This window comes from Oncorhynchus masou, chromosome 13 (genome assembly GCF_036934945.1).
Source record: "Oncorhynchus masou masou isolate Uvic2021 chromosome 13, UVic_Omas_1.1, whole genome shotgun sequence".
Lineage (NCBI taxonomy): Eukaryota > Metazoa > Chordata > Actinopteri > Salmoniformes > Salmonidae > Oncorhynchus > Oncorhynchus masou.
Window position 1 is genome coordinate 87,936,837 of NC_088224.1, and position 21,118 is coordinate 87,957,954.

Below are 21,118 nucleotides of genomic sequence, written 5' to 3' on the forward strand. Positions count from 1 at the left end.
AGAGGAGAACGCACGCACGCGCACGCACGCACACACGCACACACGCACACACACACACACACACACACACACACACACACACACACACACACACACACACACACACACACACACACACACACACAGTTGAACACTCACCTCCAAATTCAAAGAGCTTCAGATACGCCATTAGAAGAGTATACGATTAGAATATTAGGAGTGTATACTTAAAGGGATTTTCTAGTACTTTTATATACTTTTTCGCCAGTAGTTTTAAAGTTGCGCTCACGAAAAGTGGTCCCCTAAAAGTGCGTACTGTGTCACATACAGTATGTGCAGATATTGCTCTCTCGCTCTGCTGTGGGTGCATGATGTGCATGTTACTAGCTGTCCCTCAAATTTGTATTTGTTTTTGTTCTGAATCCCCATTATTCTATATATTTTTTTAACCTTTATTTAACTAGGCAAACTAGATCCCAATTAGCTGCTGCTAAGTCAGCAGCTACTCCTCCTGGAGTCTGGCAAAATTAAGGCATTTATACAATTTTAAAAAGCATTACAATATATTCATTACAGAATTCACAACACACTACGTTTGTGCCCTCGGGCCCATACTCTACTGCCACATATCTACAACACTAAATCCATGTGTTTTTTCTTATCTGTTTAGTAAAATAATCTGATTCTACTGCTTGAATCAGTTACCTGATGTACTGGACTTGGGGACTGTGAAGAGACCTCTCATGTCTGAGCGGTGTGCTAGTCGTTTAAAACAGACAGCTTGGTGCATGTCAATACCTCACACAAATACAAGTAGTGATGAAGTCAATCTCTCCTCTACTTTGAACCAGGAGAGATTGACATGCATATTATAAATGTTTGCTCTCTGTGTACATCCAAGGGCCAGCTGTGCTGCCCTGTTCTGAGCCAATTGCAATTTTCTTAAGTCCCTCTTTGTGGCACCTGATCACACAACAGAACAGTAGTCCAGGTGAAAAAAAACTAGAGCCTGTAGGACCTGCCTTGTTGATAGTGCTGTTATTAAGAAGGTAGTGCAGCACTTCATTGTGGACAGACTTATCCCCATTTTAGCTAGGGGGGTTGTCCCAAATACAATGCTTTCAGTTTTAGAAATATTTAAGACTAACTTATTCGTTGTCACCCATTCTGTAACTAACTGCAGCTCTTTGTTAAGTGTTACAGTAATTTCAGTCGCTGTAGTAGCTGGCATGTATAGTCTTGAGTCATCCACATACATAGACACATTGGCTTTGCTCAAAGCCAGTGGCATGTCGTTAGTAAAGATTGAAAAAAGCAAGGGGCTTAGACAGCTGCCATGGGGAATTCCTGATTCTACCTGGATTATTTTGGAGAGGCTTCCATGAAAGAACACCCTCTGTGTTCTGTTAGACAGGTAATTCTTAATCCACAATATCACAGGGGGTGTAAAGCCATGACAGATCAGTTTTTTCCAGCAGCTGACTATGATTGATAATGTCAAAAGCCGCACTGAAGTCTAACAGCCCCCATAATATTTTCAAGTTCTCTCAGCCAAGTTCTGTGCTTGTTGAATGTCCTTCCCTATCAGCGTGCTGGAAGTTTGTTGTCCACTTGTTTAGTGTAAAATAACATTGTATCTGGTCAAACACCATTTTTTCCAAATGTTTACTAAGGGTTGGTAACAGATTGGTCGGCTAGTTGAGCCAGTAAAGGGGGCTTTACTATTCTTAAAACTTATTGATGCTACCCATCCCTTAAGCGGGATAATTGACATCAGCAACCGCTGAATAGCATAGCGCCCCAGTCAAACAAATATTACTAAAACAATTCATATTCATGGAATCACAAGTGCAATATTGCAAAACACAGCTTAGCCTTTTGTTAATCCACCTGTCGTCTCAGATTGTGAAATTATGCTTTACAGCGAAAGCAATCTAAGCGTTTGTGTAAGTTTATCGATCACAATGCTTTCAGTTTTAGAAATATTTAAGACTAACTTATTCGTTGTCACCCATTCTGTAACTAACTGCAGCTCTTTGTTAAGTGTTACAGTAATTTCAGTCGCTGTAGTAGCTGGCATGTATAGTCTTGAGTCATCCACATACATAGACACATTGGCTTTGCTCAAAGCCAGTGGCATGTCGTTAGTAAAGATTGAAAAAAGCAAGGGGCTTAGACAGCTGCCATGGGGAATTCCTGATTCTACCTGGATTATTTTGGAGAGGCTTCCATGAAAGAACACCCTCTGTGTTCTGTTAGACAGGTAATTCTTAATCCACAATATCACAGGGGGTGTAAAGCCATGACAGATCAGTTTTTTCCAGCAGCTGACTATGATTGATAATGTCAAAAGCCGCACTGAAGTCTAACAGCCCCCATAATATTTTCAAGTTCTCTCAGCCAAGTTCTGTGCTTGTTGAATGTCCTTCCCTATCAGCGTGCTGGAAGTTTGTTGTCCACTTGTTTAGTGTAAAATAACATTGTATCTGGTCAAACACCATTTTTTCCAAATGTTTACTAAGGGTTGGTAACAGATTGGTCGGCTAGTTGAGCCAGTAAAGGGGGCTTTACTATTCTTAAAACTTATTGATGCTACCCATCCCTTAAGCGGGATAATTGACATCAGCAACCGCTGAATAGCATAGCGCCCCAGTCAAACAAATATTACTAAAACAATTCATATTCATGGAATCACAAGTGCAATATTGCAAAACACAGCTTAGCCTTTTGTTAATCCACCTGTCGTCTCAGATTGTGAAATTATGCTTTACAGCGAAAGCAATCTAAGCGTTTGTGTAAGTTTATCGATCACATGACATAACATTAAGTACACTTAGCATCAGGTAGCTTGGTCATGAAAATCAGAAAAGCAATCAAATTAATCGTTTACCTTTGATGATCTTCAGATGTTTTCACTCACGAGACTCCCAGTTACACAACAAATGTTCCTTTTGTTCCATAAAGATTATTTTTATATCCAAAATACCTCTGTTTGTTTGGCGCATTATGTTCAGAAATCCACAGGAAAGAGCGGTCACGACAACGCAGACAAATTCCAAATAATATCCGTAATGTCCACAGAAACATGTCAAACGTGTTTTTTATAATCAATCCTCAGGTTGTTTTTAAAATATTGAATCGATAATATATCAACCGCAAATGTCTTTATAAGTAGGAGAGGGAAAAACAATAGCTGTCCAAAGTCTGTTGCGCGAGCAAAACTCATGTGACCACATGACATTTTTCAAAATAAAAGCCTGAAACTATGTCTGAAGCCTGTTGACACCTTGAGGAAGCGATAGGAAAAGGAATCTGGTTGATATCCCTTTAAATGGAGCAATGGGAGGCTATGGAACATGGAGTTTTCAAAATAGAAGCCACTTCCTGGTTTGATTTTTCTCAGGGTTTCGCCTGCAATATCAGTTCTGTTATACTCACAGACAATATTTTGACAGTTTTGGAAACTTTAGAGTGTTTGCTATCCTAATCTGTCAATTATATGCATATTCTTGCATCTGGACCTGAGAAATAGGCTGTTTACTTTGGGAACGTTATTTTTCCAAACATAAAAATAGTGCCCCCTAGCTTAAGTAGCGGAGTGACTTTTGCTTCCCTCCAGGTCTGAGGGCACACACTATCTAGTAGGATTAAATTGAAGATGTGGCAAATAGGAGTGGCAATATCATTAGCTATGATCCACAATAATTTTACATCCAAGTTGTCAGACCCCGGTGGCTTGTCATTGTTGATAGACAACAATAATTTTTTTCACCTAATCCACACTCACTTTACGGAATTAAAAATGACAATTATTGTCTTTCATAATTTGGTCAGAAATACTTGGATGTGTATTGTCAGCGTTTGTTGCTAATCTTGCCAATGAAAAAAAATATTAAAGTAGTTTGCAATATCAGTCGGTTTTGTAATGAATGAGCCTCTGATTCAATGAATGATGGAGCTGAGTTTGCCTTATTCCTCAAAATGTTATTGAAGGTGCTCCAAAGCTTTTTACTATCATTCTTGATGTAATTGATCTTTGTTTAATAGGATTCTGAATACTTTAATATTCTTTACATCAACAACATTGGAATCACTACAAAACGTCTTATATTAGGCCCAGCCTTTGGAAGTTTGGTTTTCCTAGATATGGCTACTATATTGTGATCACTACATCCGATGGATCTGGATACTGCTTTCAAGCACATTTCTGCAGCCTTAGTAAAGATGTGATCAATACATGTTGATGATTTCATTCCTGTGCTGTTTGTAACTACCCTGGTAGGTTGACTGATAACCTGAACCATGTTGCAGGCACTGGTTACAGTTTGAAGCTTTTTCTTGAGTGGGCAGCTTGTTGAAAACCAGTAATATTAAAATTACCCAGAAAATATACCTCTCTGTTGATATCACATACATTATCAAGCATTTCACACCAGATACTATGTTAGTCTATAGCAGCTTCCCACAAGAATGGGCTTTAGGTGAGGCAGATGAACCTGTAGCCATATTGCTTCAACAGTATTTAATATGAGACCATCTTTAAATATTTACAGGAATGTGGTTCTGAATATAAACAGCAACACCTCCACCACTGGGATTTCGGTATTTTCTGTAAATGTTATAACCACGTATTGCTACCACTGTATCATCAAAGGTATTGTCTAAGTGAGTTTCAGAGATAGTCAGAATATGAATGTCATATGTTACTAGCAAGTTATTAATTTCATGAACCTTGTTTCCTAAACTACATATGTTAATGTGGGCTATGTTGAACCTTGTTTCCTAAACTACATATGTTAATGTGGGCTATGTTGAACCTTGTTTCCTAAACTACATATGTTAATGTGGGCTATGTTGAACCTTGTTTCCTAAACTACATATGTTAATGTGGGCTATGTTGAATCTTGTTTCCTAAACTACATATGTTAATGTGGGCTATGTTGAACCTTGTTTCCTAAACTACATATGTTAATGTGGGCTATGTTGAACCTTGTTTCCTAAACTACATATGTTAATGTGGGCTATGTTGAACCTTGTTTCCTAAACTACATATGTTAATGTGGGCTATGTTGAACCTTGTTTCCTAAACTACATATGTTAATGTGGGCTATGTTGAACCTTGTTTCCTAAACTACATATGTTAATGTGGGCTATGTTGAATCTTGTTTCCTAAACTACATATGTTAATGTGGGCTATGTTGAACCTTGTTTCCTAAACTACATACGTTAATGTGGGCTATGTTGAACCTTGTTTCCTAAACTACATATGTTAATGTGGGCTATGTTGAACCTTTCTGGCGCAGGCATTCCGCTAACGACTCATCTCGACAACATCCGTTGAAATTGCAGAGCGCCCGAAATTCAAATGACAGGAATAGAAATATTTAACGTTCATGAAGATACAAGTGTCATACATCAAAATAAAGTTTAACTTGTTGTTAATCCAGCCTCTGTGTCAGATTTCAAAAAGGCTTTAAGGAGAAAGCACACCATGCGAATATCTGAGGACAGCGCCCCGCATACAAAAGCATGAAAAACATTTTTCAACCAGGCAGATGCGCCACGAAAGTCAGAAATAGCAATATAATAAATGCCTTACCTTTTGAAGATCTTCTTCTGTTGTCACTCCAAAAGGTCCCAGCTATATCACAAATGGTCCTTTTGTTCGAAAAAGTCCTTCTTTATATCCCCAAAATCTCAGTTTAGCTGGCGAGCTTCATTCAATAATCCACCGGTTTCACTCCATCAAAACGCATACAAAATGAATCCCAAACGTTATCAATAAACTTCTCCAAACAAGTCAAACAACGTTTAAAATGAAACCTCAGGTACACTAATACGTAAATAAACAATACAATTAAAGACGAAGTATTGTTATTGTCTTTACTGGAGAAAAACGACAACGAACGAGCTCTCATTCACGCGCATGAAAACACTACAGCCAAAATGGGAGCCACTTAGAAAAACTACAAAATCTAGTGGAAGCCCTAGGAACTGCAACCTGGGAGGATTCTGGGAGGATTCTGCCTCATACTAAAATAAACATGACAGCCACTGGAAACAGTGGGAGGCCGAATTCTTTATATTTTTTATGGTTTGTCCTCGGGATTTTGCCTGCCATATCAGTTCTGTTATACTCACAGACATTATTTTAACAGTTTTAGAAACTTTAGAGCGTTCTCTATCCAAATCTACCAATTATATGCATATCCTAGCTTCTGGCCCTGAGTAACATGCAGTTTACCTTGGGCACACTTTTCATCAAGATGTTGTTTTTGCTGTTTGTTATTTATTATAGGGCCAAAAAGATTGGAGAAGGTTTATCGATAGATCTCCGTTTTGGATTGATAACTCTTCGTGTTGTTGTTTGTTTAGAGTTTTGCAATTTTCCCAGAAGTGGTTAGATTCTATGGATTCTTCAATTACATTGAGCTGATTTTACGCAGTGTCCCTTCTTTTTCCGTCTTGTATTTCTGTATCGTTTTAGTAAGGCGTAGACTCAGGTTTTCTGGGTCTCTATGTTTTTGGTTTGATAGGTAACTCAATTTATGTCTTATGTTTTTGAATTCTTCATCAAACCATTTGTCATTGTTTTACATTTTCTTAGGTTGTCTGCTTGACATTTTTTGATTGGATAGGGAAGCTGACAGGTCTGACAAGTTTTCTACTGCCAAGTTTACACCTTCACTATTACAGTGAAACATTTTGTCCAGGAAATTGTCTAGAAGGGATTGAATTAGTTGTCGCCTAATTGTTTTTTGGTAGATTTCCACACTACTTTCCTTCCATCTATAGCATTTCTTAATATTATTCAGTTCCTTTGGCTTTGATGCCTCATGATTGAGTATTGCTCTGTTCAAGTAGACTGTGATTTTGCTGTGATCTGATAAGGGTGTCAGTGGACTAACTGACAGAATGCTCTAAGATACACTGGGTTGAGGTCAGTGATAAAGTGTCTACAGTGCTACTGCCAAGAGATGAGCTATAGGTGCACCTACCATAGGAATCCCCTTGTAGGCCTACCATTGACTATGTACATACCCAGCGTCCAACAGAGCTGCAGGAGTTGTGACTCGTTTTTGTTGTTTATGTTATCGTAGTTGTGTCTAGGGGACATAAGGGGGAGGGAATGCTGTCACGCCCATGTAGGTGTTTGTCCGCCTGTGTGTTGAGGGTGTCAGGTTCTTGTCCATTTCTGGCATGTAGGTCGCCACAGACTAGTACATGTCCCTGGGCCTGGAAATAGTTGATCTCCCCCTCTAGGATGGAAAAGCTGTCATCGTTAAAGTATGTTTTTTAAAAACCTCTGTGTGATATCTAAGTGTGTGTGTATGTGAAAACCGTTTGTGTTGAAATATTTAAGTGATTTATATTTCCCAAGAGTAACCAAGATCTAATTTGTTGACAGCACTCAAAAGCAGCGCTTTTTTTCCACACTCACCCCCCAATCACTCACTCACTCACTCACTCACTCACTCACTCACTCACTCACTCACTCACTCACTCTCTGTTGGCTGTTGATGACTCTTTGTCAAATTTTTGGAGGTAAGCCGAAGTTCGTAGACGAAGTCTACAGTGATTGGTCAACAGTAGGGATTCTACAATAGTCTTAGTTTTCATTCAACGAGACTCGACTTGTTTTCATGCATTTTTTAAAAATTCAATACTGCACCAAACATCTCAGTTAGATGTAAAATTGAGCAACTAAGATCTCCTCGACAATAACGTGATTTCTTGAGTTATTTTAGATTCATTCTGACTATTTTGAGGAAGTGTATACTGCTACGGATCTCAAAATGGACAAACAGTACTACATCTTATTTTATCTCGTTTTTCAAGAGAAGGTCTTTTAAGGGAGCCGGCTAGGCACCAGCCGAACTGAAGCATGCTGATGCCTGACAAGGGGTGGACTGGCCATCTGGCAAATTCAAGGATTTGCCAAATGGGCTGTTCCATTTTTAGCCCAGTGGGCTTGTCTCATTTGGGTATTTTGCGCCATTGATCATCAACTGGGCTGATGTGGGGGCTTGGAGGAACAAAATGATCCGGTGTGGGGGCCTCAAGGAAAAAGACGGGCTGGTGGGTTAGAAATACGAAGGCCGGTTTCTGGTCCCAGTCTGCCCCTGCTACTGACACTACTCTCACATCATCTAATCATCTTATTATCAAATGATCTAATCGCTGAGCACCCGGCTTACTGCTTCTGGAGCAGAATGGGGTCATGATGCACAGAAATGTTCACAGTACCGTGTGTTGATCTTTCTGAAGAGTCAACAGCTTCTCTGTAGTTTACTGATCATCTTACTGGTCATCTGTAGTTTACTGATCATCTGTAGTTTACTGGTCATCTGTAATTTACTGATCATCTGTAGTTTACTGGTCATCTGTAATTTACTGGTCATCTGTAGTTTCTGGACACAGTGTGCTGCTACTGCTGTCTCCTCCTGCTGTTGCCCAGGGTAACGCAGTGTTACACTGATCCCCAAACGGACCTGTGAGTTCCATAGTAGGGCTTTGGGCGTGAACAGCTGCTGGGAATGTGAGATTGTGTGTGTGTGTGTGTGTGTGTGTGTATGTGTGTGTGTGTGTGTGTGTGTGTGTGTGTGTGTGTGTGTGTGTGTGTGTGTGTGTGTGTGTGTGTGTGTGTGTGTGCAGGGATGGAGGGGATTTGGGAAAGACCCCTTCCCAATTGTAATCCCGACCTCGGCCCGAACCATGGAAAACAACAACCTGGAAAGATAATAGGAATAGCCTAATCGGACCCAGTGACCAAATAGACCCCAGGGGCATTGGAGCGTGTCTGTGTGTGTGTGTGTGTGTGTGTGTGTGTGTGTGTGTGTGTGTGTGTGTGTGTGTGAGTGTGTGTGTGTGTGTGTGTGTGTGTGTGTGTGTGTGTGTGTGTGTGTGTGTGTGTGTGTGTGTGTGTGTGTGTGTGTGTGTGTGTGTGTGTGTGTGTGTGTGTGTGTGTGTGTGTGTGTGTGTGTGTCAGAGCGTGCAAACTCACCTCTCAGTCTGGGTGGAGACAGGCATCTGGGAGTAAATCTGGGAGCACTTTCTCTCTCACGCCAGCCAGCTTTACTAGACAGACATATGTGTGTGTGTGCGTGTGTGTGTGTGTTTGTGTGTGTGTGTGTGTGTTTGTGTGTGTGTGTGTGAACGTCTGCTGTGCCAACCCCTCTCCATGTGTCTCTATCATGTACACTGCTTTCCATCCTAACTTGAGAAACACACCCATCAATCGGAGAAGTTGCTCTCCATCAGTCTCTACACATAGTGATCTATAGAAGTAGTATATCCGCACTGCAGCTCCAGAGGGAAACACCACAGCTCCCAATTCATTCATCAAGCCATATTGACCATCCACCAGACAGGTCATTCACATCCATCTTATGACAAAGGAACCACATGCTTGACCTCTCTTAACTTCTAAATGATTTACAGTTTTTGTTCTCTGTTCTGTAGAAGTGGCAGCCAGATGCATGGTGTGTCCTGTATAGTGTGCAAAGAGCCATACAGCGTGAGAAGTAACCACCATGTTCTTTATCCCTCCCTCCCTCCCTCACCCCCTCCCTCCCTCCCTCCCTCACCCCCTCCCTCCTTCGCTCCCTACCCCCTCGCTCCTTCGCTCCCTCCCTCCCTCGCTCCCTCCCTCCCTCCCTCCCTCCCTACCCCCTCGCTCCTTCGCTCCCTCCCTCCCTCCCTCCCTACCCCCTCGCTCCTTCGCTCCCTCCTTCGCTCCCTCCCTCCCTACCCCCTCACTCCTTTGTTCTCTCCCTCCCTCCCCCTCCCTCCCTCCCTCCCTCCCTACCCCAGAAGAGGGGAAAACATCAACAGCCCCATTGTGTGCCGGCTGGATTGGTGGGGTGAAAGAGGGCATTTGTTCTAATTATTCATACATTACTCAACCCACACTGCACACACACACGCACGCACGCACGCACACACACACACACACACACACACACACACACACACACACACACACACACACACACACACACACACACACACACGCACGCACGCAGGGTGGGGGTAGGCAGGGGGTCATTAGAGGGGGCAGAAGGAGAGGGTTTGGGGGTGTAGTGTACAGTTTTAGAGTGCAGGGTGGGCTGGGAGGGTGGAAGAGGGAGCAGAGATTAGTTTTTTTCAGGAACAAGGGCACAAAATGTCCTCTCGCAGGTCAGCGAGAGTCAGCGATGGCGGAGGCCAAACTGTTCCCTTTTATGAATGGAAAAACAAAGCTGTCTTGGAATGTATGTGTGAGCAGGCTGGTCACTAGAAATAGATGACGATTTTGGACGTTTGAAAAGGCCTCGAGAACTTCGATATACAATTATCGTCCAGCACTCATGAGGCGGGGGGCTGGAGACACTGCTTAGACCACTGCACCACAGCAGTTCACATTACTCAAGCAAGCCATGCGAATACTACACAGTAAAATCACCAGAGTTAAATTCACTGTGTCAAAACTCCCATAGAGTTGATCTAGCAACTGGCAGTGCCAAATGACCCCTCGCGTCAGTGCTGATAACTGGTGTTAATTGTTTTTTTATTTTTTTATTTTACCTTTATTTAACTAGGCAAGTCAGTTAAGAACAAATTCTTATTTTCAATGACGTCCTTGGAACAGTGGGTTAACTGCCTGTTCAAGGGCAGAACGACAGATTTGTACCTTGTCAGCTCGGGGATTTGAACTTGCAACCTTCCGGTTACTAGTCCAACGCTCTAACCACTAGGCTACCCTGCCGCCCCATTGTATTTAGTGTAGACTGTTACGTAGTAAGTGTAAACACCATCACAACCCCGCCCATAAATTCAGTTTCTGCGTTCAATTTCCTCTTTTCTCGACCCCATGGTTGGATCAACCAAAATCCTAATTTGTTCCACGCAAAAGTTGAATTTAAACAATTATTTCACTGATATTATTTAGCTATTTTGATACATGGTTGTCAGACTGCCGTGTAACATAAAAAGTCTAAAATGTGGTCAAGCAGATTGTTGTAGTGTATTTGGTACATTTTCTGGCTTTATGAAGCATTTGAACCGGGCACATTCTGGAGACATTCTGGAGATGTTTGTTAAATGCTAACTTGGATGCTAATACAGCCGTTGATAATCAGCCAAGTAATGCTGATTTTCCTTCAAATTCGAGTTGTAACCATGTTGTACCAATATCTAACAAGAACACACTTGATATGTGTGCGTCTGCTATTGCACAACTGAAGGCTGCAGGTGTCGGTCAGACGACTGTAAATAGTTTTGTATCTTCCGTGGAAGAAGCGGTGCAAGAGATACAGGGTCAAGCTGAAGCGACCGTTCTTCCATGTATATCTTCAAAAGACACAGAAACTGTCCGAAAAATCCAACATTCTTTTCAGGATATTGAAAATCCTTTCACTTTGTTGAATTGGGTATCAAAACGAAGTGTTTTACTTCATATAAAAAAATTAGGAACAGTTCAACCAGCTGAGAAAGTCCTCGGTGTTAGATTTTACAATAGAAGAAACAAAACTACTGAAACTTATAATCAAATGGTCATAACTGATCCATTTTCTTACGTTCTAATTCTCCAGACATTGCAGTCAATTTTGAAGAACCCAAACACAAAGTGACATGTTTAACTCGGGGCATCATTTTAAAGATGGAGTTCACTTTGATTTGGAAGATGGACTATATATGAAGAGACATCCTCTTGCATTGCAAATTCAACTCTTTTGTGGTGACTTTGAGACTGCTAATTCATTGGGATCAAAAATGGGAATTCACAAGTTGGGAGGTATAAACTTTATTTTAAGACGTTTTACCCCAAAGTTGAATTCAATTTAGTTAAATATTAACTTATGTGCACTCTTCCATACCCAGGACCTTAAGTCATAGATTTGATTCCATTCTTGAGCCAATAGTAAGCTATTTGAAAGTGCTTGTGACTGAGGGTACTGAAGTGCCCTTCTTCAGTGGTCGTATACATGGCAGTGTTGTCCAAGTAACTGGAGATAATATTGGTAAACGTTGCCTGTTTGGTTTTGAGGAATCATTTAGTGCTCGTTATTGTTGCCGTTTTTGCCTCACTGAGAAAGAGGATTTTCAAACGCTGTTCTGAGGATGACCCAAGACTTTACGTACAAAACATGCACTCAGACCATTGTCAAACTATTCAGTCAAACCCAACACTACCTCATGTAGTGTAGACTCTCTTTTTTTTCTTTTTCTACTGTGTTATTGACTTGTTAATTGTTTACTCCATGTGTAACTCTGTGTTGTTGTCTGTTCACACTGCTATGCTTTATCTTGGTCAGGTCGCAGCTGCAAATGAGAACTTGTTCTCAACTAGCCTACCTGGTTAAATAAAGGTGAAATAAAAAAAAATAAAAAAATGTGTACGCTGTGAAGCATGCTTGCTTATTGATCTCTCTGCAGTACCTCAATACTACAGACATTTTTTCTGTTGATATAATGCACGACATTTTAGAAGGAGTTGCACAATTTGAGCTAAAACTTGTGTTACAGTATATGCCAGCTAACTCTGTGACTGCTAAAGATGTGTACGGTGGAGTTCATTCATTTAACTATGGCTACACAGAGAGGAGGAATCCACCTGCACTCAAATTGGATGATGGGAGCAATGATTTGGGTCTAAATGCTATTCAGTGTTGGTGTCTTCTCCGTAATTTGCCATTGATATTTGGTGATCTGGTACAGAAAGATGATAAATACTGGCAGCAGCTTCTGTTACTACTACAAATTGTAAATATTGTGTTTTCTCCTATACTGAACCACTTAATTGCTGAACATCCTAGGCTTTTTGTGTATTTGTTTCCTGATTAGAAATCTGTTAGCGAAACCCCACTTCATGATGCATTATCCTCGTTGTATAAGGTAATATCGGGCCCATTCTTCACTCGGAGTGTATGTGCTACGAGGCAAAACATAATTTCTTTAAAAAAAACAACTGAAGAGTTTTAAGAATGTCACTATGACCTTAGCCAAGAAACACCAAAATGACATGGCATATACCTGGGAAACCTTCAGCCAGGATGGACAAGCTATCAGTCCAGGCTCAACGACCTGAAAGAAAGCCATGATATTGCTGCCAAGTTGAATATCTCAGTGCACACACATGTTTTGTCAGTTATATGGGTAAAGCCCCATGCTACAGAATATCCTCTTGATTTGGTCATATGTGGTGAAGTAGTCATTGAAATGCCAGTATTTTACAAAATTAAGGCTATTGTTCTGAAAGAGGAAAATGTTTTTTTTGGGGAGGTTGGGTCAGCTCTTGAAACCTTATGTTTTTGATGATAATTTGCATGCATTTAAAGTTGTTTTGAAGAAAAGTCCATAATGAAAAGTATTTCATGTAAATGACATCATGTACCACAAACCTTTTGATTTGCTCATGTCATCTGGAGCAAGGTTTTTTTTGGACTGCACTGTCCCCTACTCTCACTTGATAACAGTTTAAGCCAGGGCTGAGACTTATGGTTAGGTTGTGAGAAACATGTGTTTTGAATGTAAATGTCAGCATTTTCCCAACAAACCTATAGATTTGCTCATGTCATATGGAGCAAGGGGTTATTTTGACTACAGTGTACTGTCACTTGATAACAGTTTAAGGGCTGAGACTTATGGTTAGGTTGTGAGAAACATATTTGAATGTTGAAACAGCTTTGCATGAGTTTATGATGAAATTCCAAGTGCTTTCACAAACTATAATTCCCAATTACACGGGGGAAGAGTAAATAAATGAATACTGAATAGAGTAAACCCAGTTTTACTCTAATAGGAGTCACCCTAGATCAACACTAGTAAGTGTCACTATACCACTCAAAGTGTTGATGACCTCTTAGGGTTACATTTGATCAACACCGGCCAGTGTAGTGCAGTGTTAACTTTCTGCACTCCTCAGTGTTAAATCAACACTCGAAATGTGACACTTTGATCAGTGTACTTTTTACTCTGTGTAGAGTGGGACCATATGTACTCACTGACAGTGATACATTTAACACTTAAAAGTGTTGATTTAACACTTTTACATTTACTGTGTATGAATATTGATGACACCTAGCGCAATATTTTTTATCATTTTGTTTTAAACCTTCCCCAAACCATAACCTTTCAGTCCGTAACCAAGCAGAATAATAATTTTGTTTTAAACCTTCCCCAAACCATAACCTTTCAGTCCGTAACCAAGCAGAATAAATGCATAACCTAAAAAAATAATAATTTTGACATAATACATCAGAATAATTTTGTTTTAAACCTTCCCCAAACCATAACCTTTCAGTCCGTAAGGGAAACTATGAGATCTTTTGTTGGTGTAACCAAGGAATAATAATTTTGTTTTAAACCTTCCCCAAACCATAACCTTTCAGTCCGTGACTGTTTGTCTTCTGCTGTGTGCTCAGACATTGCATGCCAAACCATAACCTTTCAGTCCGTAACCAAGTGAATAATAATTTTGTTTTAAACCTTCCCAAACCATAACCTTTCAGTCCGTGCAGAATAAATGTGTTAAAAAAGTGTGTGTGTGATCTTGTGTGTGGGAGTGACTGTTTGTCTGTGTGTGTGTGACATTGTGTGTGTGTGTGTGTGTGTGTGTGTGTGTGTGTGTGTGTGTGTGTGTGTGCGTGTTTGTGGTAAGGACACAGGGTGAGTACAGTCAGGGTTCCTCTTTTTCCTCTCTGGGGTAGTAAACACGCGCACACACAAACACACAAGCTACAGCTCAGTTTATCTGAGGTCACAGGAAGTGGCCATTTCTTTCCTCAGTTTCATGTATTTTGACTTCTTCCTCTATGATAATTAATGTTCCTCTCAAAAGCTAAATGAAGTTTCCACCATATTATTTCCAACCATCCGATCATTTCACTATGAGTAGATATGGAGATGGTTCTCAGGGAAGGGGATAGGAGGGGTTGGATTTGGACAGAGTCCCCCAGCCAAGGTGGGTTCTGTCCTTACATAACAGAATGGGCCCATGTCCCAGTAGTGTAATATGTACAGCCACTGCATACAGCTCAGGACATTGGGTTTTAGGGGTGTAGTTTCAGTAGAACACCTTGGGTTATAGGGGTGTAGTTTCATCAGAACACCTTAGGTTTTAGAGGTGTAGTTTCAGTAGAACACCTTGGGTTTTAAGGGTGTAGTTTCAGTAGAACACCTTGGGTTTTAGGGGTGTAGTTTCAGTAGAACACCTTAGGTTTTAGGGGTGTAGTTTCCCTAGAGCACCTTGGGTTTTAGGGGTGTAGTTTCATCAGAACACCTTAGGTTTTAGAGGTGTAGTTTCAGTAGAACACCTTGGGTTTTAGAGGTGTAGTTTCAGTAGAACACCTTGGGTTTTGGTGGTGTAGTTTCAGTAGAACACCTTGGGTTTTAGGGGTGTAGTTTCATCAGAACACCTTGGGTTTTAGGCGTTAAGTTTCAGTGGAACACCTTGGGTTTTAGGGGTGTAGTTTCAGTAGAACACCTTGGGATTTAGGGGTGTAGTTTCAGTGGAACACCTTGGGTTTTAGGGGTTTAGTTCCAGTGGAACACCTTGGGTTTTAGGGGTGTAGTTTCAGTAGAACACCTTGGGTTTTAGGGGTGTAGTTTCAGTAGAACACCTTGGGTTTTAGAGGTGTAGTTTCAGTAGAACGGGACGGCAGGTAGCCTAGTGGTTTGAGCATTGGACCAGTAACCGAAAGGTTGCTGGATTGAATCCCTGAGCTGAGAAGGTAGAAATCTGTCGTTCTGCCGCTCAACAGGGCAGTTAACCCACTGTTCCCTGGTAGACCGTCATTGTAAATAAGAATTTGTTCTTAACTGACTTGCCTAGTTAAATGAAATAGCCTGGAGTTTTATGGGGTAGGCTTCAGTGGAACACCTTGGCCCAAAATCCAACACAAACAATATGCATGCACATTCACATAGTTTCCAAACCAAGGTGTGACATGTGACCTGATAGTGTGTGTTGAGGCCAGGACTGGTGTGTGGTCAGTTCTATAACCCAGAAGAAATCCCAGTACAGTTCAGCTCATAGTGTGTGACTTGGATTTTGATCGAATGTTCCTTTTAATAGGAAAGCTGAAATATGAATTACCCACAATGTGGGAATGAGCCCAGCAGAGCCCTAACCAAGGCACAACTACATATACACTGAGCTGAGGAGACCTGCTAGACATTAAATAGGTGGGATTATGAGATGTGTACAGGACAGTTTACACACAAACAGGTGACTAATGACAGGTGGAAATGGACTTGAAATGATACCAGATGAAACAGGACATTAGGTATGTATACAGGTGAGATAACACACACACACACACACACACACACACACACACACACACACACACACACACACACACACACACACACACACACACACACACACACACACACACACAGTGGTGAATCATGTACTGACAGACAAGTAGACACCTGGGAATGGGGATATACAAGGGGGAGAATGGGAATACAGATGGGAATAAAACACAGGTGTACATGTGATCTGACACAAACAGACACATGAGGGAATAGTGGGATAAACAGGTGAGATAACGAACATAGACGTTCATACAGGTGTAATTAGGCTTCTCACATAAACAAGGTCATTAAGGTATGAGGAAATCATACGTATACAGACACACCTGTCTCTCCTCAGGTCTTTGCTCTTCTGTTGGGCGTGTTCTAGTTTTCTCCTCAGAGCTTCCACTTCCTGCTCAGTCACAGAGTACTTCCGGGTTGCCTCCTCCTCTCTCTGTTGACATGCCAACAGCTGTGATTGTAGAGAGTTACACCTGCATTGGCATGACAACCAGCCTTCCTCCTTCTCCCTGAGCTCTTGGGACAGCCTGTGGAAGAGGAGGTGGGGGGAGGTGGAAGAAGGGGGGTTGAAGGAGGAGGAGGGGAGGAGAAAGAAGAGGAGGGGGGAGGAGGAAAAGGAGGAGGAGGAAGATGAGGAGGGGAGGAGGAAGAAGAGGAGGAGGGGGAGGAGGAGGAAGAAGAGGAAGAGGAGGGGGAAACATGGAGTGTAAGAAGCAGAAAACATACAGGCCTAATGTACCTGGGTGGAACAGTTACTGCTGTGAACGCAGCCTCTGCCTGTCTCGGGTGGTGGCAATTGGTAATCAGGGTGGGGCTGCCACTTACCCAGTGTATAAAAGCTATCTGTTTTGTGTCTTCAGGAGATTCCAATACCCGTAGGGCTGCTGTACACAGGGAGGACAGGAAAGGTGACAGTGGCATAGTGCATCTCCCATAGTGGCCTCTGTTGGGCAGATACGTGTTTCTACCCTGATAGCACAGGGCCGGTACGCAGCACGTGAAGATAAGAGTCAGAAGCGTCTCACATGACATAAGAGACAAGTGTTCCCTTCACACACCATCAGTGTGGTGTTTCTGTCGTGTTACAGACCATTCATCACCTCACTAAAACAAGGACCTCCTGGAAAGAGTCACTGTCTCAGAGCCACTTCCTGTTCCTGTGACACTTCCTGTTCCATGACACTATCTATTCCCAAGATGTGTGGCTGAGGAAGAGGATGTAATAAGTTGAGCCACACTCACACACACCTTGTCATGGAGACTACCTGCTAGGGGAGTTCCTATCTCATCTACACCCTGTCATGGAGACTACCAGCTAGGGGAGTTCCTATCTCATCTACACCCTGTCATAGAGACTACCTGCTAGGGGAGTTCCTATCCCATCTACACCCTGTCATAGAGATTACCTGCTAGGGGAGTTCCTATCTCATCTACACCCTGTCATAGAGACTACCTGCTAGGGGAGTTCCTATCCCATCTACACCCTGTCATAGAGACTACCTGCTAGGGGAGTTCCTATCTCATCTACACCCTGTCATGGAGACTACCAGCTAGGGGAGTTCCTATCTCATCTACACCCTGTCATAGAGACTATCTGCTAGGGGAGTTCCTATCTCATCTACACCCTGTCATAGAGACTACCTGCTAGGGGAGTTCCTATCCCATCTACACCCTGTCATAGAGACTTCCTGCTGGGGAGTTCCTATCTCATCTACACACTGTCATAGAGACTACCTGCTAGGGGAGTTCCTATCTCATCTACACCCTGTCATAGAGACTACCTGCTAGGGGAGTTCCTATCTCATCTACACCCTGTCATAGAGACTACCTGCTAGGGGAGTTCCTATCCCATCTACACCCTGTCATAGAGACTACCTGCTAGGGGAGTTCCTATCTCATCTACACCCTGTCATAGAGACTACCTGCTAGGGGAGTTCCTATCTCATCTACACCCTGTCATGGAGACTCCCTGCTAGGGGAGTTCCTATCTCATCTACACCCTGTCATGGAGACTACCTGCTAGGGGAGTTCCTATCTCATCTACACCCTGTCATAGAGACTACCTGCTAGGGGAGTTCCTATCTCATCTACACCCTGTCATGGAGACTACCTGCTAGGGGAGTTCCTATCTCATCTACACCCTGTCATAGAGACTACCTGCTAGGGGAGTTCCTATCCCATCTACACCCTGTCATAGAGACTACCTGCTAGGGGAGTTCCTATCTCATCTACACCCTGTCATAGAGACTATCTGCTAGGGGAGTTCCTATCTCATCTACACCCTGTCATAGAGACTACCTGCTAGGGGAGTTCCTATCTCATCTACACCCTGTCATAGAGACTATCCTGCTAGGGGAGTTCCTATCTCATCTACACCCTGTCATAGAGACTATCCTGCTAGGGGAGTTCCTATCTCATCTACACCCTGTCATAGAGACTACCAGCTAGGGGAGTTCCTATCTCATCTACACCCTGTCATAGAGACTACCTGCTAGGGGAGTTCCTATCTCATCTACACCCTGTCATAGAGACTACCTGCTAGGGGAGTTCCTATCTCATCTACACCCTGTCATAGAGACTAACTGCTAGGGGAGTTCCTATCTCATCTACACCCTGTCATAGAGACTACCTGCTAGGGGAGTTCCTATCCCATCTACACCCTGTCATAGAGACTTCCTGCTGGGGAGTTCCTATCTCATCTACACCCTGTCATAGAGACTACCTGCTAGGGGAGTTCCTATCTCATCTACACCCTGTCATGGAGACTACCTGCTAGGGGAGTTCCTATCTCATCTACACCCTGTCATAGAGACTACCTGCTAGGGGAGTTCCTATCTCATCTACACCCTGTCATAGAGACTACCTGCTAGGGGAGTTCCTATCTCATCTACACCCTGTCATAGAGACTCCCTGCTAGGGGAGTTCCTATCTCATCTACACCCTGTCATAGAGACTACCTGCTAGGGGAGTTCCTATCTACCTTTATGGACGGGGAAGTGATTTCCCCCTTCCTCTCTCAGCCCCGGGGGGAGGAACATAACAGAGCGGACAGGTGATGGGACACCTGTTTTCCCTAGATAAGTACATATGACACCACGTCGGACAGACAACCCCATGAATCAAATCAAATCAAATTTGACAAGTTTATTTGTCATGCACACAGTACATGTGGTTCAGGTTCATCTCCCCACATTGCAACAACAGGATAATAATAAAGTAATTTGAATATTCAGTGTAATAAAATTTAGCATAACATACAATGAAGAAAAATATAAACACAACATGTAAAGTGCTGGTCCCATGTTTCATGAGCTGAAATAAAAGATCCCAAAAATGTTCCATAAGCACAAAAAGCTAATTTCTCTAAAATGTTTGTTTTGTTTACATCCCTGTTAGTGAGCATTTCTCCTTTGCCAAGATAATCATTCCACATTGAGACAGAGCAACACACTGAGACAGAGCAACACACTGAGACAGAGCAACACACTGAGACAGAGCAACACACTGAGACAGAGCAACACACTGAGACAGAGCAACACACTGAGACAGGACAACACACTGAGACAGGACAACACACTGAGACAGAGCAACACACTGAGACAGAGCAACACACTGAGACAGAGCAACCCACTGAGACAGAGCAACACACTGAGACAGGGCAACACACTGAGACAGGGCAACCCACTGAGACAGAGCAACACACTGAGACAGGACAACCCACTGAGACAGGACAACACACTGAGACAGGACAACCCACTGAGACAGGACAACACACTGAGACAGGGCAACCCACTGAGACAGAGCAACACACTGAGACAGGGCAACACACTGAGACAGGGCAACACACTGAGACAGAGCAACCCACTGAGACAGAGCAACACACTGAGACAGAGCAACACACTGAGACAGGGCAACACACTGAGACAGAGCAACACACTGAGAAAGAGAAACACACTGAGACAGAGCAACACACTGAGACAGGGCAACACACTGAGACAGAACAACACACTGAGACAGGACAACACACTGAAACAGGGCAACACACAGAGACAGAGCAACACACAGAGACAGAGCAACACACTACTGAGACAGGACAAACACACTGAGACAGAGTAACCCACTGAGACAGGACAACACACTGAGACAGGACAACACACTGAGACAGGACAAACACACTGAGACAGGACAAACACACTGAGACAGGACAACACACTGAGACAGAGCAACACACTACTGAGACAGGACAACACACTGAGACAGGACAACACACTGAGACAGGACAACACACTGAGACAGGACAGCACACTGAGACAGGACAACCCACTGAGACAGGACAACACACTGAGACAGGACAACCCACTGAGACAGGACAACACACTAAGACAGGACAACCCACTGAGACAGGACAACACACTAAGACAGGACAACACACTGAGACAGGACAACCCACTGAGACAGGACAACACAATGAGACAGGACAACACACTGAGACAGGACAACCCACTGAGACAGGACAACCCACTGAGACAGGGCAACACACTGAGACAGGACAACACACTGAGACAGGGCAACACACTGAGACAGGACAACACACTGAGACAGGACAACACACTGAGACAGGACAACACACTGAGACAGGACAACACACAGAGACAGGACAACACACTGAGACAGGACAACACACTGAGACAGGACAACCCACTGAGACAGGACAAACACACTGAGACAGGACAACACACTGAGACAGGACAACACACTGAGACAGGACAACACACAGAGACAGGACAACCAACTGAGACAGGACAACCCACTGAGACAGGACAACCCACTGAGA

At 42.8% G+C, this 21,118-nt stretch overlaps 1 long non-coding RNA gene across 1 annotated transcript in view; it reads right to left on the reverse strand.

Moving 5' to 3' along the window:
• Window positions 1–16,613: 16,613 nt before the first annotated feature.
• Window positions 16,614–21,118, reverse strand: part of LOC135551568 (uncharacterized) — a 50,235-nt gene continuing 45,730 nt past the window's right edge. The window contains exon 4 of the long non-coding RNA XR_010457329.1: window positions 16,614–16,811. This is a non-coding gene — a long non-coding RNA (uncharacterized LOC135551568). The remainder of the gene's footprint in view (window positions 16,812–21,118) is intronic.